Source organism: Rhinatrema bivittatum, chromosome 7, assembly GCF_901001135.1.
Source record: "Rhinatrema bivittatum chromosome 7, aRhiBiv1.1, whole genome shotgun sequence".
Taxonomy (NCBI): Eukaryota; Metazoa; Chordata; class Amphibia; order Gymnophiona; family Rhinatrematidae; genus Rhinatrema; species Rhinatrema bivittatum.
Genome location: NC_042621.1, coordinates 307,945,916 through 307,970,781, shown reverse-complemented (window position 1 = coordinate 307,970,781; position 24,866 = coordinate 307,945,916). Strand labels below are relative to the sequence as shown.

Here is a 24,866-nt window from a genome sequence, read left to right as displayed (position 1 = left end):
GAAACAGATTTTCTCAGAACTGAATTTTCTATTCAGTTAGCACTGATCCATATGTAGGGAGACCCCCTTTTATTCCTGGGGTGTACAGAAGTCTCTGGTGAGGGAGACCCCCCAGGAGTTAATGTGTCAAGTCTATGGGGGAATAAATGTTTAAATGTTTGAAGAATTGTTGCTTGCAGTACTAATGTTTGGCCACTGCATGGCGCTGTTGATGAGCGAGTGTAATATAATGGTAAAATGGATGTATATTTCCTTAAAGCAGGGGTCAGGAACCTTTTTGGCTGAGAGAGCCATAAACGCCACATATTTTAAAATGTAATTCCATGAGAGCCATACAATATGTTTAAAACTAAATACAAGTAAATGTGTGCATTTTATGTAAGATCACACTTTTAAAGTACAATAAGTCTCTGAAAATATTACACCAGGCCTTAAGACACCAATACATCTCCTATTAGGAAAACGGACCAAGTCAGGCTGCTATAGAGTCCTACACAGAAACTACACGCCAGCAGAAAACCTCACCTGAATCACGTGCTGTCCCTCACCTAACATAGAATAAAGAGACCAAAACGCATAACAAGAAGCATGCAGACAAAAACTGAATTGGAAACTGCAACAAGCCAGAGTCTCTGTATGCAGTGTAACAAAGGAAAAAAGAAACATCACACATCCTTATAAAACAAATCAAGAAATATAAAATCATCAGCAGTAAAACTGTACTAACAAAAAGAACATATTTCGAAACAGCTGATGAGTGGAATATCCAATAATTAAAAACTCATATAAAACATTTCCAGATACCAACAAAATATTTCAAAATAGCAGACACAAAGATCCAGTAATGAAAAATAATAAGGATACAAAAATTTTTTTGCTCTGCATACCTGGGAACGTTTGAATCCAGGTGTCCTGAGATTGTTCTGAATTAGCAGGAGGTGGGGTGGTTTGCTTGGAACTTTCTCCTCTCTCAGTCACATACCAGCGCTCTCTCTCACACTGGCTCTCAATGACACACCTATACACACATGCTCTCAGTCACTCACATATACAAATGTTTTTTCTCTCTCACTTATATAGGCTCTTAATTACACATTTACACACATGCTGTCTATCTTTTCATGCTTACACACACACACGCTTTCAATCACATAAATACATGCTGTCTTTTTCTCTCACACACAGACTCTCATTCACATGCTTATAAACATGTCCTCTCTTTCTCTCATTTACACACAGGCTCTCAATCACATACTCACATGCTCCCTCACCTAAATCAGCTCTCAATCACACACATACACACATGGTCTCTCTCTCTCATTTAAACACAGGCTCTCAATCACATACTCACATGCTCCCTCACCTAAATCAGCTCTCAATCACACAGACACACATGGTCTCTCTCTCTCATTTAAACACAGGCTCTCAATCACATACTCACATGCTCCATCACCTAAACCAGCTGTCAATCAGACACAGACACACATGATCTCTCTCTTACTTATACACACAGGCTCTTAATCATACATACACATGATCTCTCTCACACACAAAGGATCTCAATCATACACACATACTCTTTCAAACAAACAGGTTTTCAATTACAAACTTACACATACAGGTTCCCAATGGTAAACTTACATTCATGCTCTCTCTCTCACAGGCAGGATCTCAATCACAGACATACTCTCTTTCACATATACAGGCTCTCAATCATTCACATACATGCAACCTCTCACTCACACACACAGGATCTCAAACACACATGCTTGCTCGCTCATTCATTCACTCTCTCTCTCCCCCTTCCCCCCCCCCCGGGAACTCGCGGCAGCAGCAGCCACCTCCCAACGCTAACCTCCTTCATTTTCAGCCCTCGCGGAGGCGAAGGCGGAGTCCCATCGGCCGCGATTGAAGATTTTCATTTTCCTCCGAGCCGCGCTGCAGTCTTCTTCCCGTCGGACACTAGCGTGCCTGCGCGGGTCTTCCCGCGCAGGCACCCGATGCTCTCCACTTCCTCTTCCGGGCCGCGGGAAGAAGAGAGCACCGGCGTGCTCTCTTCTTCCCGCGGCCCGGAAGAGGAAGTGGAGAGCATCGGGTGCCTGCGCGGGAAGACCCGCGCAGGCACCCGATGACTCCAGCGCTGGCACCCGGCTGACACCCGATGACTCCCGCGCAGGCACCCGGATGACTCCAGTCGGCGTGCTCTCTTCTCCTCCCCCCCGCGGCCCGGAAGAGGAAGTGGTGAGCATCGGGTGCCTGCGCGGAAGAAGAGACCACGCTAGTGTGGTCTCTTCTTCCCGCGCAGGCACCCGATGCTCTTCACTTCCTCTTCCGGGCCGCGGGGGGGGGGGGGGGGGAGAAGAGAGCACGCCGGTGCCGCTGACTCCAGCTGTCCTGCCGCGTTTCCGCCCGGGCTGACAGCATTTTAAGCCCGGGCGGCGGAGGACCGGGGAGCAGCTGGGTCAGCGGGGAACCGCGAAGTATGGCGACACTTGTCTGCGAGCCAGATGCAGCCCTCAAAAGAGCCATATCTGGCTCGCGAGCCATGGGTTCCCGACCCCTGCCTTAAAGGCTTGGGTCTCTCCTATTGGTTGCTGACAGAGAAACGGACAGTATAAGGGGGAAGGTTCTGGCAGGGTTTTGCTCTTTTACTCCCCTGCCCTTACCCATACAGGGTGGGGATTAGGGACCTCCAGCTATGTAATCAACTTGAGTGCCAAGCCTGCGGTCTGGGAGGCCCAGGCTCCCTTCAAAGGGGAGTGCGACCCTGCTCTTCCCGTCACGGGGAGAGGCCCAAGGCCAAAAAGAGGTGGAGAGGAATTTGTTTCCTACAAGGGTTTGGGACCAGAGCGGAGAAGGAGGACACGGTGGATGCAGCGTGGCCAGGAATGGGTTTTCCTCCCTCCCGGGGGATGTACCATGTGGGGTCTGTTCACAAAATTAGGAGTGGCCTTCGGTGTGAGGAGTTCCGAGTAATCAGCACAGAGAGAAAGGAGCGGTTTCCTCCCCCCCCCCCCCCCCCCCAGGAGCTTACCAGGACGGTGGCATGGACAGAGGACACAGGCCTGAGCTTGGAGTTACTCAGACATGGGGGGCAAAGGAGGAGCACGAGCGGGGTGAGCTCGTATCAAGATATGCCTTAGATGTCTTTAATGCGCAGTGTTAAGAAGGCAGTGATGTGGAAAGAGGTGTGAGGAATATTATGGGAAGTGCAATTATACATTTAGTGCCCATTGAATGAGAGGTTTGAACAACTCAGCCCTATGTGGCTGACACAGAGAGAAAAGGCAGTGGATAAGGATAACAGGTTGATCCTTCTGGCCAATATGTATTTGTTGCATCCGTCGGTCTCAGACGGCTTCGACCTCTGTGCCTCACCTTTCTTCCTTCTCTCTCCTCAAGCCTTGGGAAGATGGCTGCTGCCGCGTCTTCATGCCGCTCTCTTCAGTGTCCCCGGGGTCGGCAACGGCGATGGTGTTCGCCATGGATTTCCTGAGGACCTCCTAGGGTGCGAGTGCACACGCTACCCACGTCTTTATCCACGTCATGGCGGGAACATCGGGGGCGTCCCCTCCGAGTGACATCATCACATCCTGGTATTTAGCCTGCCCTTCGTTTGCTAACAAACTGAGTTAGCAAGGATTGGATTGGACTGCTCCGGTCTAAGCTGCTCTGCCACTTCCTTGCTGCCGCAGGAAGCCTTCTCTCTGCCCTCCGGGGTCATTCATCACTAACTTGGGTACCCGCTCCTCGGAGGTCCTTATGCTTTCTTTCAGGGACCTATCTGGGATACCGGGTACTCGCTCCTCGAGGGCCTGCTCTCCTTTCATTGGTGCCTTCAATTCAACTACGTCTGCCTGCCAGGATCTTCACCAATACAGCTACCAACTTCAGTGAGTAACGAACCTTGCGCAGCCTACCATCTACCTGAGCGTGGGACTGGCCTCCTCTGCTGAGGACCCCTGGACTACTTCTCTGGGTTACCCCGGGCAGTACCATCGAGCTGTATAATAAATACGTATTCTCTGTGTCTGCGTGTATAGAGTCCAGCCTGGTACTGCGGTTCCTCACGGGGCTCCTCCCCGTGGGAGTGGCCATCTCCGCAGTACCCAAGAATCCACTCCAACACCTCATAACCCTAACAGTATTGTGCTCACTCTTCTGGAAACCCATGATCTTCTGACCTGTTCAGTAACGACGTTGTAACATCTTCTCACCCATGCACATAGTTCTGGCTGGCCGGATATTCCTGAGAATAAAGTTGCCCTTGTTTGGAATTGGACTCAGTTCGTCCTATGGATGGAGGCAGGGGTCCTTAATTACATTTATAACAACATCAAAGCCGTAATTTTGAATTAAATATTACTCCATGAATAGTTTAGCACAGTAATCCTTTTTTTGCTTTATTAGTTAATGCATAGTATTTTGATAGGAGAGATCTATATTTTCCTAGGGATTCAGAAGACTTACAGTTCCACCATTGTTTCTGTAACTTCCTGAGGGTCTGTTTGGTGCTTCTTAAATTATCATTGTACCATGGCTTCTTTTGTGCTGTGTCCGTCGGTTCCCGACGTCCTCTCTCCGCCCTCACCTCTTTGGCGCCTCCCTCTTCGACCGCGGGAAGATTGGCTGCCACAGCGTCCTTCTGCCGAAGTCCTCCGGCGTCCCCGGACCGGCTGGACGCTGCAACCCGCCATGTTTACTGGAGGCCTAGGGGTGCGCGCGACGCAGCCCTGACTGAAGTACCAGCGATGGCGCGAACCTCAGGGGTGTCCCCCTGAAATGATGTCACCCGCGACGGATATATAAGGTCTTAGAATTTGCTAACAGATCGAGTTAGCAAGGGATAGGGTTTCACTACCTAAGCTACTCTGCCTCCTCGGACTTACCAGGGGTACCCGCTCCTCGGGGGCCTCGCTCTCTCCTTTGTTTTTCAGGTCAGTCTGGAACCGGTACTCGCTCCTCGAGGGCCCTCGTTCCCAGACTTGCTCCGTATTCTCTTCTGCCTGGAAGTCATCGCTGCCAACTACACCAGTGAGTTACCATCGCTCTCTCAGAGCTTTCCCTGGAACCAGGTACTCGCTCCTCGAGGGCCCTCGTTCCCAGACTTGCTCCGTATTCTCTTCTGCCTGGAAGTCATCGCTGCCAACTACACCAGTGAGTTACCATCGCTCTCTCAGAGCTTTCCCTGGAACCAGGTACTCGCTCCTCGAGGGCCCTCGTTCCCAGACTTGCTCCGTATTCTCTTCTGCCTGGAAGTCATCACTGCCAACTACACCAGTGAGTTACCATCGCTCTCTCAGAGCTTTCCCTGGAACCAGGTACTCGCTCCTCGAGGGCCCTCGTTCCCAGACTTGCTCCGTATTCTCTTCTGCCTGGAAGTCATCACTGCCAACTACATCAGTGAGTTACCATCACTCTCTCAGAGCTTTCCCTGGAACCGGTACTCGCTCCTCGAGGGCCCTCGTTCCCAGACTTGCTCCGTATTCTCTTCTGCCTGGAAGTCATCGCTGCCCACTACACTAGTGAGTTACCATCGCTCTCTCAGAGCTTTCCCTGGAACCAGGTACTCGCTCCTCGAGGGCCCTCGTTCCCAGACTTGCTCCGTATTCTCTTCTGCCTGGAAGTCATCACTGCCTACTACACCAGTGAGTTACCATCGCTCTCTCAGAGCTTTCCCTGGAACCGGTACTCGCTCCTCGAGGGCCCTCGTTCCCAGACTTGCTCCGTATTCTCTTCTGCCTGGAAGTCATCACTGCCAACTACATCAGTGAGTTACCATCGCTCTCTCAGAGCTTTCCCTGGAACCGGTACTTGCTCCTCGAGGGCCCTCGTTCCCAGACTTGCTCCGTATTCTCTTCTGCCTGGAAGTCATCACTGCCAGCTACACCAGTGAGTTACCATCGCTCTCTCAGAGCTTTCCCTGGAACTGGTACTCGCTCCTCGAGGGCCCTCGTTCCCAGACTTGCTCCGTATTCTCTTCTGCCTGGAAGTCATCACTGCCAACTACATCAGTGAGTTACCATCTCTCTCTCAGAGCTTTCCCTGGAACCAGGTACTCGCTCCTCGAGGGCCCTCGTTCCCAGACTTGCTCCGTATTCTCTTCTGCCTGGAAGTCATCGCTGCCAACTACACCAGTGAGTTACCATCGCTCTCTCAGAGCTTTCCCTGGAACCAGGTACTCGCTCCTCGAGGGCCCTCGTTCCCAGACTTGCTCCGTATTCTCTTCTGCCTGGAAGTCATCACTGCCAACTACACCAGTGAGTTACCATCGCTCTCTCAGAGCTTTCCCTGGAACCGGTACTCGCTCCTCGAGGGCCCTCGTTCCCAGACTTGCTCCGTATTCTCTTCTGCCTGGAAGTCATCACTGCCAACTACACCAGTGAGTTACCATCGCTCTCTCAGAGCTTTCCCTGGAACCAGGTACTCGCTCCTCGAGGGCCCTCGTTCCCAGACTTGCTCCGTATTCTCTTCTGCCTGGAAGTCATCACTGCCAACTACACCAGTGAGTTACCATCGCTCTCTCAGAGCTTTCCCTGGAACCAGGTACTCGCTCCTCGAGGGCCCTCGTTCCCAGACTTGCTCCGTATTCTCTTCTGCCTGGAAGTCATCACTGCCAACTACATCAGTGAGTTACCATCACTCTCTCAGAGCTTTCCCTGGAACCGGTACTCGCTCCTCGAGGGCCCTCGTTCCCAGACTTGCTCCGTATTCTCTTCTGCCTGGAAGTCATCGCTGCCCACTACACTAGTGAGTTACCATCGCTCTCTCAGAGCTTTCCCTGGAACCAGGTACTCGCTCCTCGAGGGCCCTCGTTCCCAGACTTGCTCCGTATTCTCTTCTGCCTGGAAGTCATCACTGCCAACTACACCAGTGAATTACCATCGCTCTCTCAGAGCTTTCCCTGGAACCAGGTACTCGCTCCTCGAGGGCCCTCGTTCCCAGACTTGCTCCGTATTCTCTTCTGCCTGGAAGTCATCACTGCCAGCTACACCAGTGAGTTACCATTGTTCTCTCAGAGCTTTCCCTGGAACCAGGTACTCGCTCCTTGAGGGCCCTCGTTCCCAGACTTGCTCCGTATTCTCTTCTGCCTGGAAGTCATCACTGCCAACTACATCAGTGAGTTACCATCGCTCTCTCAGAGCTTTCCCTGGAACCAGGTACTCGCTCCTCGAGGGCCCTCGTTCCCAGACTTGCTCCGTATTCTCTTCTGCCTGGAAGTCATCACTGCCTACTACATCAGTGAGATACCATCGCTCTCTCAGAGCTTTCCCTGGAACCGGTACTCGCTCCTCGAGGGCCCTCGTTCCCAGACTTGCTCCGTATTCTCTTCTGCCTGGAAGTCATCACTGCCTACTACATCAGTGAGGTACCATCGCTCTCTCAGAGCTTTTCCCTGGAACCAGGTACTCGCTCCTCGAGGGCCCTCGTTCCCAGACTTGCTCCGTATTCTCTTCTGCCTGTAAGTCATCATTATCCACATCATTGTGAGTTACCATCGCTCTCTCAGAGCTTTCCCTGGAACCAGGTACTCGCTCCTCGAGGGCCCTCGTTCCCAGACTTGCTCCGTATTCTCTTCTGCCTGGAAGTCATCACTGCCTACTACATCAGTGAGTTACCATCGCTCTCTCAGAGCTTTCCCTGGAACTGGTACTCGCTCCTCGAGGGCCCTCGTTCCCAGACTTGCTCCGTATTCTCTTCTGCCTGGAAGTCATCACTGCCAACTACACCAGTGAGTTACCATCGCTCTCTCAGAGCTTTCCCTGGAACCAGGTACTCGCTCCTCGAGGGCCCTCGTTCCCAGACTTGCTCCGTATTCTCTTCTGCCTGGAAGTCATCACTGCCAACTACACCAGTGAATTACCATCGCTCTCTCAGAGCTTTCCCTGGAACCAGGTACTCGCTCCTCGAGGGCCCTCGTTCCCAGACTTGCTCCGTATTCTCTTCTGCCTGGAAGTCATCACTGCCAGCTACATCAGTGAGTTACCATCGCTCTCTCAGAGCTTTCCCTGGAACCAGGTACTCGCTCCTCGAGGGCCCTCGTTCCCAGACTTGCTCCGTATTCTCTTCTGCCTGGAAGTCATCACTGCCAGCTACATCAGTGAGTTACCATCGCTCTCTCAGAGCTTTCCCTGGAACCAGGTACTCGCTCCTCGAGGGCCCTCGTTCCCAGACTTGCTCCGTATTCTCTTCTGCCTGGAAGTCATCACTGCCAACTACACCAGTGAGTTACCATCGCTCTCTCAGAGCTTTCCCTGGAACCAGGTACTCGCTCGAGGGCCTATACATTCCAGCTCCTGGGCTTCTATGAGACATTGTGTGAGTGTTACCATCGGGTTCAGTACATGAACTCTGCATACCCTGCCTCCTCACTATATTTCAGTTTCTCTACAGCTCAGCCTCCAGGGATCGCTGTTCCAGTATCTGAGGGACTGCAGCCCAGCCGGGCATTCCAGCTCACTACTGCCACCTCTGGTGGTTCAGTATACTGTCTGATAAAAGAACTAGTGTGTGTCTGTCTCCTAACTCTGAGCCTGACCGGTGGTCCCTCTCGGGATCTTCCCCTGATGGAGTGGTCATCTGCCACCAGCCCAAGGATCCACCCACAACTCTCCTAAACAACAACAGATTGCTAACTCCTATCTGATTGCTACTCCCAACAGATAGCAGCTCCTAACAGATTGCTAACTCCCTAGCAGACTGCTAATTCACAACAGATTGCTAACTCCATGGATCCGGTACAACTCAATGCCTTGCAGGCCATACCGGGCCTGGCCCAGCGCATTGTGGAGCAGCAAGACGCCTTGGAGAAACTTACTGCAGCATTTCATCAGCTATACACACAGAAGGTTCAAGGCACAGCTTCCAACCATGAAGATCAGTTACAGGAGGTAACTTTGATGACTGCTGTACCACTGGCAGCTCCAATCCGCTTTTCTGGAGAAATCCAAAAGACCCAGGGCTTTTTGAACCAGTGCTGCATGGACTTTGCCTTACAGCCATTTCTATTTCCTACTGCTCTCTCCAAGACTACCTACATCCTTTCATACCTGGATGGTAGGGCCCTGTCTTGGGCATCCACCTTGTGGGAATGCAAGGACTCCATTTTGCAGGACATAGAAGGATTTATGGACTTATTTAAATCCATTTTCAATGACCCTGCTCGAACCTCTGTAACCGGTTCTGCTTTAGTGGATTTGAAGCAAGGCAAAAGATCATTGGCTGAATTCGCCATAGAGTTCAAACCTCTTGCGGCAGAACTCCGCTGGGACCCCAGATGTCTTAAGACTCTCTTTTGCAGAGGCCTGGATAACCATTTGAAGGACGAGCTGGCCGCTCGCCAAACACCTGACTCGCTGGACGAATTAATAGCCTTGGCCACTCAGATTGATCACCAGCTCCGGGATAAGGTGAAGGAACTCCAGCCTAAGATGTTACCTGGGTTGAAACAGGCTAGTGCTGTCTCTACACCTCGGATGGTTCCAGTAACCCCTGCTGCTGACACAGATGAACCTATGCAACTTGGTCATGGACGCTTGACTTCTAAGGAGAGAAGATTTCAGAAGAAGCGTGGCCTTTGCATGTACAGTGGTCAGCCCGGCCATGATGTCTCTACATGCTCCACTTGTCCGAAAGCACGGACAGGCCAAAGTCCTACAGGAGGACTATTCTTAGGCCGTACTGCGCCCTCTCTTACGCTCTCTCTCCCAGTCTCCTTGACCTACGGACCAGTCACGGTTCAGACTCCTGCCCTGGTGGACTCGGGGGCAGGAGGCAACTTCATTCTCAGAAGTCTAGTGGAATATTTGAGGCTCCCCCTTATCAAGTTGAAAAACCCACTACAATTATCCTCCATGAACTCTGCATACCCTGCCTCCTCACTATATTTCAGTTTCTCTGCAGCTCAGCCTCCAGGGATCGCTGTTCCAGTATCTGAGGGACTACAGCCCAGCCGGGCATTCCAGCTCACTACTGCCACCTAAGGTGGTTCACTATACTGTCTAATAAAAGAACTAGTGTGTGTCTGTCTCCTAACTCTGAGCCTGACCAGTGGTCCCTCTCGGGATCTTCCCCCGGGGGCGTGGCTATTCCCTAAGTAAAATTGATTAATAACCATTAATGGACTTCTCCTCCAAGAACTTATCCAAACCTTTTTGAACCCAGCTACACTAACTGCACTAACCACATCTTATGTATAACTGAGGAGGTTTTAGAATTGCCACATCATAGTGAGGGATAATTTCTACTCTGCAGGGTAATAGTTTAAGTTCTTTTCTACTAATTATTAGTAAACCCCCACCTTTTCATTTAGGTCTGGGGACATGAAATACATCATAGCTAGGATGAGAAATTTGATTTAAGATAACGTTATCTCTGACAGTAAGCCAGGTTTCAGAGATGCAAAAAATAGATGGATTTAAATCCTCTAACCGGTCATTAATTAGAGGGAATTTCTTTTTGCCAGAGACTAAGCATTCAACAGAAGCAGAGTAAACACTAAGCAAGGCAGGATAAGGGAGGAGATATTACTTATCATGGGACTGGCCAGACTTGTGTTCCTTCCTAGCTCCTGTCTGGGGATTCTTCTTCTTAGGTCTCCATACAACCCCTGGCCTGGAATAGGCCCAATGAAGCACATCTGGTCCATGACTGTTGCAGAGACCAAGGCCACTGCCAAGTAAGCCCTTCAGGACTACACTTCGGGCGCGCATGGGAGAGCGCACAAATGCGCACGTTTCTTTGTCGTGCTCCTTCGGGCGCACACCTCTGGCTTCGCCACCAGCCTATAGCAGGCCCTGCTGCCTCCCTGCACCCCCTGCTGGAGTCGGTGGGCACAGATGTACATTAAACAGGGCTGCAACTCATCCCAATCAGACTTTGGATTCCTGCCATGATACCTGGCACTGCCTATTCATCAAATGGGATGTAAACTACTGAACAACTTGTGCCCCCGTTCCAAACTACCGTAATCGATTCAATAAAATGTCACGCTCTACGGTGACATCCAAACGCACACCTAACACTGGTCTATTACTGTCCACCTGCGACACGAGGAGGCTCCCGCACTGTCCCACTCTCTGAATCTGCACTGAACGTGGTCTAACACATTACTGCTCTTCAAAGGCTCATTACACGGCTCCTAAACCGTCTTCTCCAGAATTTTACCAAATGTAATCAAATTAGCAAGTGGCCTCTAACTCAAAGGCTTGTCCACAGGCAAGTTATTTTCCTTAAAAATCAGAGGAAGCGCGGCCCGCTTAAACGCAGCTGGAACTACTCCCTCCAGCAGAGATGGGTTAAAAAGGTTTGTGAACACTTCTGCAAAGTTCTCTCTCAGAAGGTAGACAATCGTTTTCCTAACGCGCATCCAGCCACCTCCCCTGGGCTGCACAGAAAAGGACTCGCTAGGGGAGACCTGTGCGTCCCCAGCGCTCAGATGCATCGGGCGCCCACAATTGCAAGGGGCACTCAGTACGTCTTTATCCCTCATTTTCCTAAGGTTGCTGAAGACGCCCATAGCTAAGCACCCCTTACATTGGGCATCTAAATTGTGTGTCCAGCAGAATTTGTTTTTTTAAATCAAGCCAATCTACATTTATTCTTCACCACCACAAGCAGTAAAATTAAGGGTTACAACGATACTAAGTAGAAGGAACCACAGAGGGCCATCATTTTAAATTTCTCATGAGCCCTTGACTTGCAGATTGACTTTGTGTAACAGGTTAATAAGATTACAGTTTCTTCTTTTCAATACGTTCTCTCTTTGAATTTTACTAAAATGTAAATGTTAAAATTCAATAAAGTATAAATTAAAAAAAAAAGAATCATGGGGTAACCTGCACAGAGCGGCAGTTACTACCCTTAACAGAAACATGGGGGTAACCTGCTTGGAGTGGCAGTTACTGCCCTTAACAGAAACATGGGGGTAACCTGCATAGAGCAGCAGTTACTACCCTTAACAGAAACATGGAGGTAACCTGCACGGAGCGGCAGTTACTACCCTTAACAGAAACATGGGGGTAACCTGCATGGAGCGGCAGTTACTCCCCTTAACAGAAACATGGAGGTAACCTGCACGGAGCGGCAGTTACTACCCTTAACAGAAACATGGGGGTAACCTGCATAGAGCAGCAGTTACTACCCTTAACAGAAACATGGAGGTAACCTGCACGGAGCGGCAGTTACTGCCCTTAACAGAAACATGGGGGTAACCTGCACGGAGCAGCAGTTACTACCCTTAACAGAAACATGGGGGTAACCTGCACGGAGCAGCAGTTACTACCCTTAACAAAACATGGGGGTAACCTGCACGGAGCAGCAGTTACTACCCTTAACAAAAACATGGGGGTAACCTGCACGGAGCAGCAATTACTGCCCTTAACAGAAACATGGAGGTGACCTGCACGGAGCGGCAGTTACTACCCTTAACAGAAACATGGGGGTAACCTGCACGGAGCGGCAGTTACTACCCTTAACAGAAACATGGGGGTAACCTGCACAGAGCAGCAGTTACTACCCTTAACAGAAACATGGGGGTAACCTGCACGGAGCAGCAGTTACTGCCCTTAACAGAAACATGGAGGTAACCTGCATGGAGAGGCAGTTACTACCCTTAACAGAAACATGGAGGTAACCTGCACGGAGCGGCAGTTACTACCCTTAACAGAAACATGGGGGTAACCTGCACGGAGCGGCAGTTACTGCCCTTAACAGAAACATGGAGGTAACCTGCACGGAGAGGCAGTTACTACCCTTAACAGAAACATGGAGGTAACCTGCACGGAGCGGCAGTTACTACCCTTAACAGAAACATGGGGGTAACCTGCACGGAGCGGCAGTTACTGCCCTTAACAGAAACATGGAGGTAACCTGCATGGAGCGGCAGTTACTACCCTTAACAGAAACATGGGGGTAACCTGCACGGAGCGGCAGTTACTACCCTTAACAGAAACATGGGGGTAACCTGCACGGAGCGGCAGTTACTACCCTTAACAGAAACATGGGGGTAACCTGCACGGAGCAGCAGTTACTGCCCTTAACAGAAACATGGAGGTAACCTACATGGAGAGGCAGTTACTACCCTTAACAGAAACATGGGGATAACCTGCATAAAGCAGCAGTTACTACCCTTAACAGAAACATGGGGGTAACCTGCACGGAGCAGCAGTTACTACCCTTAACAGAAACATGGGGGTAACCTGCACGGAGAGGCAGTTACTACCCTTAACAGAAACATGGGGTAACCTGCACGGAGAGGCAGTTACTACCCTTAACAGAAACATGGGGATAACCTGCATAAAGCAGCAGTTACTACCCTTAACAGAAACATGGGGGTAACCTGCACAGAGCAGCAGTTACTGCCCTTAACAGAAACATGGAGGTAACCTGCACGGAGCGGCAGTTACTGCCCTTAACAGAAACATGGGGGTAACCTGCACGGAGCGGCAGTTACTACCCTTAACAGAAACATGGAGGTAACCTGCACAGAGCGGCAGTTACTACCCTTAACAGAAACATGGGGGTAACCTGCACGGAGCGGCAGTTACTGCCCTTAACAGAAACATGGGGGTAACCTGCACGGAGCGGCAGTTACTGCCCTTAACAGAAACATGGGGGTAACCTGCACGGAGCGGCAGTTACTGCCCTTAACAGAAACATGGGGATAACCTGCCCAGAGCAGCAGTTACTGCCCTTAACAGAAACATGGAGGTAACCTGCACGGAGCGGCAGTTACTGCCCTTAACAGAAACATGGGGATAACCTGCCCAGAGCAGCAGTTACTGCCCTTAACAGAAACATGGAGGTAACCTGCACGGAGCGGCAGTTACTGCCCTTAACAGAAACATGGGGTAACCTGCACAGAGAGGCAGTTACTACCCTTAACAGAAGGCATGGGGGTTAGCTGCACAGAGTGGCAGTTACTACCCTTAACAGAAACATGGGGATAACCTGCACGGAGCGGCAGTTATTACCCTTAACAGAAACATAGGGGTAACCTGCATGGAGCAGCAGTTACTACCCTTAACAGAAACATGGGGGTATCCTGCATGGAGCAGCAGTTACTACCCTTAACAGAAACATGGGGGTAACCTGCATGGAGCGGCAGTTACTGCCCTTAACAGAAACATGGGGGTAACCTGCATGGAGCAGCAGTTACTACCCTTAACAGAAACATGGGGGTAACCTGCATGGAGCAGCAGTTACTACCCTTAACAGAAACATGGGGGTAACCTGCACGGAGCAGCAGTTACTACCCTTAACAGAAACATGGGGGTAACCTGCACGGAGCGGCAGTTACTACCCTTAACAGAAACATGGGGGTAACCTGCATGGAGCGGCAGTTACTGCCCTTAACAGAAACATGGGGGTAACCTGCATGGAGCGGCAGTTACTGCCCTTAACAGAAACATGGGGGTATCCTGCATGGAGCAGCAGTTACTACCCTTAACAGAAACATGGGGGTAACCTGCATGGAGCAGCAGTTACTACCCTTAACAGAAACATGGGGGTAACCTGCACGGAGCGGCAGTTACTACCCTTAACAGAAACATGGGGATAACCTGCACGGAGCGGCAGTTATTACCCTTAACAGAAACATGGGGGTAACCTGCATGGAGCAGCAGTTACTACCCTTAACAGAAACATGGGGGTATCCTGCATGGAGCAGCAGTTACTACCCTTAACAGAAACATGGGGGTAACCTACATGGAGCAGCAGTTACTACCCTTAACAGAAACATGGGGTAACCTGCATGGTGCGGCAGTTACTCCCCTTAACAGAATGCATGGGGCTAACCTGCACAGAGTGGCAGTTACTGCCCTTAACAGAAACATGGGGGTAACCTGCACGGAGCGGCAGTTACTACCCTTAACAGAAACATGGAGGTGACCTGCACGGAGCGGCAGTTACTTCCCTTAACAGAAACATGGGGGTAACCTGCACGGAGCGGCAGTTACTGCCCTTAACAGAAACATGGGGGTAACCTGCATAGAGCAGCAGTTACTACCCTTAACAGAAACATGGAGGTAACCTGCACGGAGCGGCAGTTACTGCCCTTAACAGAAACATGGGGGTAACCTGCACGGAGCAGCAGTTACTACCCTTAACAGAAACATGGAGGTGACCTGCACGGAGCGGCAGTTACTTCCCTTAACAGAAACATGGGGGTAACCTGCACGGAGCAGCAGTTACTACCCTTAACAAAAACATGGGGGTAACCTGCACGGAGCAGCAGTTACTACCCTTAACAAAAACATGGGGGTAACCTGCACGGAGCAGCAATTACTGCCCTTAACAGAAACATGGAGGTGACCTGCACGGAGCGGCAGTTACTACCCTTAACAGAAACATGGGGGTAACCTGCACGGAGCGGCAGTTACTACCCTTAACAGAAACATGGGGGTAACCTGCACAGAGCAGCAGTTACTACCCTTAACAGAAACATGGGGGTAACCTGCACGGAGCAGCAGTTACTGCCCTTAACAGAAACATGGAGGTAACCTGCATGGAGAGGCAGTTACTACCCTTAACAGAAACATGGAGGTAACCTGCACGGAGCGGCAGTTACTACCCTTAACAGAAACATGGGGGTAACCTGCACGGAGCGGCAGTTACTGCCCTTAACAGAAACATGGAGGTAACCTGCATGGAGAGGCAGTTACTACCCTTAACAGAAACATGGAGGTAACCTGCACGGAGCGGCAGTTACTACCCTTAACAGAAACATGGGGTAACCTGCACGGAGCGGCAGTTACTGCCCTTAACAGAAACATGGAGGTAACCTGCACGGAGCGGCAGTTACTACCCTTAACAGAAACATGGGGGTAACCTGCACGGAGCGGCAGTTACTACCCTTAACAGAAACATGGGGGTAACCTGCACGGAGCGGCAGTTACTACCCTTAACAGAAACATGGGGGTAACCTGCACGGAGCAGCAGTTACTGCCCTTAACAGAAACATGGAGGTAACCTACATGGAGAGGCAGTTACTACCCTTAACAGAAACATGGGGATAACCTGCATAAAGCAGCAGTTACTACCCTTAACAGAAACATGGGGGGTAACCTGCACGGAGCAGCAGTTACTACCCTTAACAGAAACATGGGGGTAACCTGCACGGAGAGGCAGTTACTACCCTTAACAGAAACATGGGGTAACCTGCACGGAGGCAGTTACTACCCTTAACAGAAACATGGGGATAACCTGCATAAAGCAGCAGTTACTACCCTTAACAGAAACATGGGGGTAACCTGCACAGAGCAGCAGTTACTGCCCTTAACAGAAACATGGAGGTAACCTGCACGGAGCGGCAGTTACTGCCCTTAACAGAAACATGGGGGTAACCTGCACGGAGCGGCAGTTACTACCCTTAACAGAAACATGGAGGTAACCTGCACAGAGCGGCAGTTACTACCCTTAACAGAAACATGGGGGTAACCTGCACGGAGCGGCAGTTACTGCCCTTAACAGAAACATGGGGGTAACCTGCACGGAGCGGCAGTTACTGCCCTTAACAGAAACATGGGGGTAACCTGCACGGAGCGGCAGTTACTGCCCTTAACAGAAACATGGGGATAACCTGCCCAGAGCAGCAGTTACTGCCCTTAACAGAAACATGGAGGTAACCTGCACGGAGCGGCAGTTACTGCCCTTAACAGAAACATGGGGATAACCTGCCCAGAGCAGCAGTTACTGCCCTTAACAGAAACATGGAGGTAACCTGCACGGAGCGGCAGTTACTGCCCTTAACAGAAACATGGAGGTAACCTGCACGGAGCGGCAGTTACTACCCTTAACAGAAACATGGGGATAACCTGCCCAGAGCAGCAGTTACTGCCCTTAACAGAAACATGGAGGTAACCTGCACGGAGCGGCAGTTACTGCCCTTAACAGAAACATGGGGTAACCTGCACAGAGAGGCAGTTACTACCCTTAACAGAAGGCATGGGGGTTAGCTGCACAGAGTGGCAGTTACTACCCTTAACAGAAACATGGGGATAACCTGCACGGAGCGGCAGTTATTACCCTTAACAGAAACATAGGGGTAACCTGCATGGAGCAGCAGTTACTACCCTTAACAGAAACATGGGGGTAACCTGCATGGAGCAGCAGTTACTACCCTTAACAGAAACATGGGGGTAACCTGCACGGAGCAGCAGTTACTACCCTTAACAGAAACATGGGGGTAACCTGCACGGAGCGGCAGTTACTACCCTTAACAGAAACATGGGGGTAACCTGCACGGAGCGGCAGTTACTACCCTTAACAGAAACATGGGGGTAACCTGCATGGAGCGGCAGTTACTGCCCTTAACAGAAACATGGGGGTATCCTGCATGGAGCAGCAGTTACTACCCTTAACAGAAACATGGGGGTAACCTGCATGGAGCAGCAGTTACTACCCTTAACAGAAACATGGGGGTAACCTGCACGGAGCGGCAGTTACTACCCTTAACAGAAACATGGGGATAACCTGCACGGAGCGGCAGTTATTACCCTTAACAGAAACATGGGGGTAACCTGCATGGAGCAGCAGTTACTACCCTTAACAGAAACATGGGGGTATCCTGCATGGAGCAGCAGTTACTACCCTTAACAGAAACATGGGGGTAACCTACATGGAGCAGCAGTTACTACCCTTAACAGAAACATGGGGTAACCTGCATGGTGCGGCAGTTACTCCCCTTAACAGAATGCATGGGGCTAACCTGCACAGAGTGGCAGTTACTGCCCTTAACAGAAACATGGGGGTAACCTGCACGGAGCGGCAGTTACTACCCTTAACAGAAACATGGGGGTAACCTGCAGGGAGCGGCAGTTACTACTCTTAACAGAAACATGGGGGTAACCTGCACGGAGCGGCAGTTACTACCCTTAACAGAAACATGGGGGAAACCTGCACGGAGCGGCAGTTACTACCATAAGACAGGATGGACCATTTGGTCTTTGTTTCTGCCAGCATTACTATGTTACTAGGTATGGGTAAGCTTTAGCTGGTTATCTCAGGTGCTCAGATGGTGGTGGCTGAATATGGGCCCCTTGGGATTTGAGGAAACCTGCAGGACATGAGCCGTTCTGGGCCAGGAGTGCCCGAGGGATGTCTGCTTTAGCCTCCTGTCTCCCCAGTGCATGGAGTCCGTTTCCAGCAGGATTTCCATAAAAGTCATCTGACTACCCTCCCATCTTATTCTTCGGGAATGTGATTCCCAGTTACCTGCCTGGCACAGTCCCCGGGCAGTGCAAGACCCAGACGTACAGAGACATTTTCTCCTTAGACACATTACGGGTCAAACTCCTCGGGCCATTTGGCCCATGCTCTGTCTGCGATAATCTCAAAGCTGAAACGCCGACGTGGGATCCAGACAGAAGGACAGCACAGACAGACCAGAAAGTCTAAATATAAACCAGGGGCCGCAGCAAACAGGCCTCTCCTTCAGTCACTCACAGCTCAGCTTCGTTTTGTCAGATCCGCTTCACAGGGTGCATTAAAGCAGCAACAAATACCGGCAGCAGATTTCTGTCCTACCCTGAGATACTTCAGCAGAAACTTTGCAAAGCAGACCAACGCAGTTACTGGGAAGTGAACTGGCACCTTACCGCATTTCCAGTGAGAGCAGAGGGGTCTCTAACTGCTCTGGGAGGCTCCCTGGCAGCGAAGTGTAAAGGGTCAGAGCCCGGCACAGCAAGTCCCTGCTGGAATGTAAAGAGCAGCTGAGAAGTAATCCTGACAGGTGGGAGAGGGAGCGAGGGGACACTGAAGCGAATGAGGAGCGGGCAACAGTGGGGTCAAGGTGAAAGAAAATGTGTATATATATATATATATAAATGGTTCAAACATGGGCAGCAGCAGTGCAAGCTTCCCTCACTCACACTCACTGTCCCACCAGAGAGCAGGTACAGCACAGGGAGCAGCAGTGCAAGCTTCCCTCACACACACACTGCCCCACCACAGGACAGGTACAGCACAGGGAGCAGCAGTGCAAACTTCCCTCACTCACTCACACACAGTTCCACCAGAGAGCAGGTACAGCACAGGGAGCAGCAGTGCAAGCTTCCCTCACTCTCACTCACACTCTGTCCCACCAGAGAGTAGGTACAGCACAGGGAGCAGCAGTGCAAGCTTCCCTCACTCTCACACACTGTCCCTCCAAAGAGCAGGTACAGCACAGGGAGCAGCAGTGCAAGCTTCCCTCACTCACACTCACACAGACACACACACTGTTCCACCAGAGAGCAGGTACAGCACAGGGAGCAGCAGTGCAAGCTTCCCTCACTCACACTCACACAGACACACACTGTTCCACCAGAGAGCAGGTACAGCACAGGGAGCAGCAGTGCAAGCTTCCCTCACTCACACTCACACACACACACACACTGTTCCACCAGAGAGCAGGTACAGCACAGGGAGCAGCAGTGCAAGCTTCTCTCTCTCTCTCACACACACTGTCCCACCACAAACTCGTGTGTCTGCTCTCATCCTACCTGTGGTATCAGTCTATAGAAACGGTTCTGCTGCCACAAACAGGTAACACTATTAGCTGCAGATCAGCAGCAGGGACAGAGAATCATCTCAGATATTTCTGGAGCTCAGTAGCTGGGAAGAAGTCAGGGCATGGATTAGCTGAGAGTTCCAGCAGCCCTCAGCATCTGCAGAGGCACAAGCTTGAAGGCTTGATGTGAAGTATCGCAGAGTTTGCCAGAAGCACGCTCCAGTCTTCAGGACATTCCACTTCGGTCACCAGCAAAGCTCATGCTAGCTGTTGCCTGGTTTGTTTATATGTGCCATTTATAACTTGCCTCGTCATTGTTTGGAAGAACCCAACGACAGTGCTATGCTGGGATGTAACCAGAAGCGCAGAGATGGCATTAAAGAGACAGACTTTGAGAGGAGGAAGAGATGCACCAGCATTTTCAGTCTGCCTCACTCCCCAAAAGAAACTCTGCAGAAATCCAATACCTTGTAACATAACACACACACACTCAGCCGGCCAGGGCTGGACGTGCTGTGCTCACAGACCCTAGGGAGAGGAGGGGGTCCCAGGCGTTGCGCAAATATGAAGACTACTGGCTGGTTCCAGAGGGAGCCTTGCTGCATGGCCCCCAGCTTCTGGGGAAGAAAGGCAGAAACCTCCGCCACTGGACCAGCTGCTTTTACAAGGAGAGCTAAAACTGCAAGGGCAAAGACTTAGTCAAATAAGCAGGTGGCCGAAGGCTGAGTAAAAGGGATTGATTAATGGGAATCAGGAAGCGTTCCGGGCAACATCAAGTTTCATATTCAAGTGCATTTAGTCGGATAACTAAGATGTTATCCGGCTAAATTAAAATGTGGCCACTTATCTGGCAAAATTCTAACCAGATAACTATTCGTACAGTTAGAATTTGACCAGATAAGTGAGGGGCATTCCAGAGAGAAACTGAGATAAGTTATCCGGCTAACTATGATCGTGCAGTAGAGTAGTTCTGAAGTTAGCTGGAGAAACGCATCCTGCTTCCCTCCAGCTTCCTTCCATTCCAGTCCTGCTTCACTCCAGCTTCCTTGCATTCCAATCCTGCTTCACTCCAGGCTGATCCAGCTCCAAGACTCTTTCCATTCCAGTCCTGCTTCACTCTGGGCTGATCCAGCACCAAGGCTCTTTCCATTCCAATCCTGCTTCACTCCGGGCTGATCCAGCTCCAAGGCTCATTCCATTCCAATCCTGCGTCACTCCAGGCTGATCCAGCTCCAAGACTCCTTCCATTCCAATCCTACGTCACTCCAGGCTGATCCAGCTCCAAGACTCCTTCCATTCCAGTCCTGCTTCACTCCAGGCTGATCCAGCTCCAAGACTCATTCCATTCCAATCCTGCTTCACTCCAGGCTGATCCAGCTCCAAGACTCCTTCCATTCCAATCCTGCTTCACTCCAGGCTCGTCCAGCTCCAAGACTCATTCCATTTGAACCTTGCTTCACTCCGGGCTGATCCAGTTCCAAGACTCATTCCATTTGAATCTTGCTTCACTCAGGGCTGATCCAGCTCCAAGGCTCATTCCATTCCAGTCCTGCTTCACTCCAGGCTGATCGAGCTCCAAGACTCATTCCATTCCAATCCTGCTTCACTCCAGGCTGATCCAGCTCCAAGACTCATTCCATTCCAATCCTGCTTCACTCCAGGCTGATCCAGCTCCAAGACTCCTTCCATACCAGTCCTGCTTCACTCCAGGCTGATCCAGCTCCAAGACTCATTCCATTTGAAACCTGCTTCATTCCGGGCTGATCCAGCTCCAAGGCTCATTCCATTCCAATCCTGCTTCACTCCCAGCTGATCCAGCTCCAAGACTCATTCCATTCCAGTTCTGCTTCACTCCCAGCTGATCCAGCTCCAAGACTCATTCCATTCCAGACCTGCTTCACTCCCAGCTGATCCAGCTCCAAGACTCATTCCATTCCAGTCCTGCTTCACTCCCAACTGATCCAGCCCCAAGACTCATTCCAGTCCAGTCCTGCTTCACTCCCAGCTGATCCAGCTCCAAGACTCATTCCATTCCAGTCCTGCTTCACTCCAGCTTCCTTGCATTCTAATCCTGCTTCACTCCAGGCTGATCCAGCTCCAAGACTCCTTCCATACCAGTCCTGCTTCACTCCGGGCTAATCCAGCTCCAAGACTCATTCCATTCCAATCCTGCTTCACTCCAGGCTGATCCAGCTCCAAGACTCCTTCCATTCCAATCCTGCTTCACTCCAGGCTGATCCAGCTCCAAGACTCCTTCCATACCAGTCCTGCTTCACTCCAGGCTAAGCCAGCTCCAAGACTCATTCCATTCCAATCCTGCTTCACTCCAGGCTGATCCAGCTCCAAGACTCATTCCATTTGAATCCTGCTTCACTCCGGGCTGATCCAGCTCCAAGACTCATTCCATTCCAATCCTGCTTCACTCCCAGCTGATCCAGCTCCAAAACTCATTCCATTCCAGTCCTGCTTCACTCCCAGCTGATCCAGCTCCAAGACTCATTCCATTCCAGTCCTGCTTCACTCCCAGCTGATCCAGCTCCAAGACTCATTCCATTCCAGTCCTGCTTCACTCCCAGCTGATCCAGCTCCAAGACTCATTCAATTCCAATCCTGCTTCACTCCCAGCTGATCCAGCTCCAAGACTCATTCCATTTCAGTCCTGCTTCACTCCCAGCTGATCCAGCTCCAAGACTCATTCCATTCCAGTCCTGCTTCACTCCCAGCTGATCCAGCTCCAAGACTCATTCCATTCCAATCCTGCTTCACTCCCAGCTGATCCAGCTCCAAGACTCATTCCATTCCAATCCTGCTTCACTCCCAGCTGATCCAGCTCCAAGACTCATTCCATTCCAGTCCTGCTTCACTCCCAGCTGATCCAGCTCCAAGACTCATTCCATTCCAGTCCTGCTTCACTCCCAGCTGATCCAGCTCCAAGACTCATTCCATTCCAGTCCTGTTTCACTCCGAGCTGACCAGGCTCCAAGACTCATTCCATTCCAGTCCTGCTTCACTCCTAGCTGATCCAGCTCCAAGACTCATTCCATTCCAGTCCTGCTTCACTCCCAGCTGATCCAGCTCCAAGACTCATTCCATTCCAGTCCTGCTTCACTCCCAGCTGATCCAGCTCCAAGACTCATTCCATTCCAATCCTGCTTCACTCCCAGCTGATCCAGGTCCAAGACTCATTCCATTCCAATCCTGCTTCACTCCCAGCTGATCCAGCTCCAAGACTCATTCCATTCCAATCCTGCTTCACTCCCAGCTGATCCAGCTCCAAGACTCATTCCATTCCAGTCCTGCTTCACTCCCAGCTGATCCAGCTCCAAGACTCATTCCATTCCAGTCCTGCTTCACTCCCAGCTGATCCAGCTCCAAGACTCATTCCATTCCAGTCCTGCTTCACTCCCAGCTGATCCAGCTCCAAGACTCATTCCATTCCAGTCCTGCTTCACTCCCAGCTGATCCAGCTCCAAGACTCATTCCATTCCAGTCCTGCTTCACTCCCAGCTGATCCAGCTCCAAGACTCATTCCATTCCAATCCTGCTTCACTCCCAGCTGATCCAGCTCCAAGACTCATTCCATTCCAATCCTGCTTCACTCCCAGCTGATCCAGCTCCAAGACTCATTCCATTCCAGTCCTGCTTCACTCCCAGCTGATCCAGCTCCAAGACTCATTCCATTCCAATCCTGCTTCACTCCCAGCTGATCCAGCTCCAAGACTCATTCCATTCCAATCCTGCTTCACTCCCAGCTGATCCAGCTCCAAGACTCATTCCATTCCAATCCTGCTTCACTCCCAGCTGATCCAGCTCCAAGACTCATTCCATTCCAGTCCTGCTTCACTCCCAGCTGATCCAGCTCCAAGACTCATTCCATTCCCAATCCTGCTTCACTCCCAGCTGATCCAGCTCCAAGACTCATTCCATTCCAATCCTGCTTCACTCCGGGCTGATCAGGCTCTAAGACTCATTCCATTCCAGTCCTGCTTCACTCCGGGCTGATCCAGCTCCAAGACTCATTCCATTCCAATCCTGCTTCACTCCGGGCTGATGCAGCTCCATAAATCACTGCCCTCTGGCCTGCTCTAGCTCCTGTCTTTGGCTCTGCTCCAGCCCCCAACTGGAGCCCAGCACGTTGGGCCTCCTTATACTATGAGTACCCCCATGGCGATGAATCTGACAGCCTTCCAGGAACCTCATTCTGCCTCCGGTGCACTTGGGCAACAACAATATGAGAGGACTCAACCCCACCCAAGCGAGTAAATCTTTCCAAGGCCAGGGAAAACAGGTCTTGAGGCAGCAAACTGCAAAGCTACAAAAAGAGAATACCGCCCTATGCCCCTATTCCAGACCCCTGGCCAGCTTTCCGCTGTCAGAGTTTCTGAGGATCTCTAAAGCAGCGTTGCCTTTGCTTTCGCCTGTACCTGCAGAAATTCCCAGTGACTGGTACTCAGCTTCTGACCTGGGTCTCCGCATTGCGATAGCTCACGATTGGGAAACTGGAAGGCTTTCCTTTGGTCCTTCTCAAGGATTTTCAGTGATGCTTGTCAGGCCCCCATGGCCTGCAGTGGCTGAGACAGAGGGCAGGCACTATGATATCCTATGCCTCCTGCCTCAGGCAATTGATTGCACTACAGCTTGGAATAAGCCGACCCAGTGGCATCGTTTCAGGAAAAACTTAGCAGAAGAAATAAAGGCACAAACAGCCAGAGGGGATTGACGCTTTCATTGACATATATTTATTTATAAACTTTTCTATACCGATATTCATAGCGACATCATATCGGTTTACAGCATAACAGCAGGTGGAAATTACAATGAACAGGTATAGGGGAGGGATTACATAGGAACAGTAAGCTTAGCAAGGAAACGTAACCATTAAACCAGTGAAATATCAACTACTTAAATAACAATTATAAAATATAATTATAACAGAAGTATGTGCAAGGGTTCAGCTAAGAGGTGGCATGACGAGTAGAGGGAGAGGTGGAGGGCTCGGATTATTGAGGGCAAGCTTGTTTGAAGAGCCAGGTCTACACTGATACCCGCCTGAGCAAGTGAATAAAGATGCAGCACGAGGAGCAAGCAGACTTGAAAGTGTGCCGATATAAAACGGCGAGAAGCTGGGCATTATCTGAGCGCACAGAAGGGATTTAGGGATAATCACGTTGAGGCCTGATTCTTACTTTTATTGCTGGATTTATAATGATTGTTTGTATTATTCCTATTTATTCTATATCTGCTTTTTTTTTTGTCCATTGACTGTACACTGCCTAGGGTTTCTTGAAAGAAAGGTAATTAAAAATGTGACCTAATAAATAATGTCATTAAGGACTAATACCAAATTATCTATGACATTGCACATTGTCTTTCATTC

At 50.7% G+C, this 24,866-nt stretch overlaps 1 protein-coding gene across 1 annotated transcript in view; it reads right to left on the bottom strand.

Moving 5' to 3' along the window:
* The window catches only part of LOC115096245, a 111,773-nt gene extending 92,008 nt beyond the window's left edge, over positions 1 to 19,765 (bottom strand). Inside the window, exons 1-2 of the mRNA XM_029610754.1 lie at positions 19,482 to 19,765; positions 18,597 to 18,692 (exon numbers count right to left, since the gene is read on the bottom strand). The gene's annotated coding sequence lies outside the window, so the exon portion shown is untranslated. The remainder of the gene's footprint in view (positions 1 to 18,596; positions 18,693 to 19,481) is intronic.
* Between the last annotated feature and the right edge of the window lie 5,101 nt (positions 19,766 to 24,866).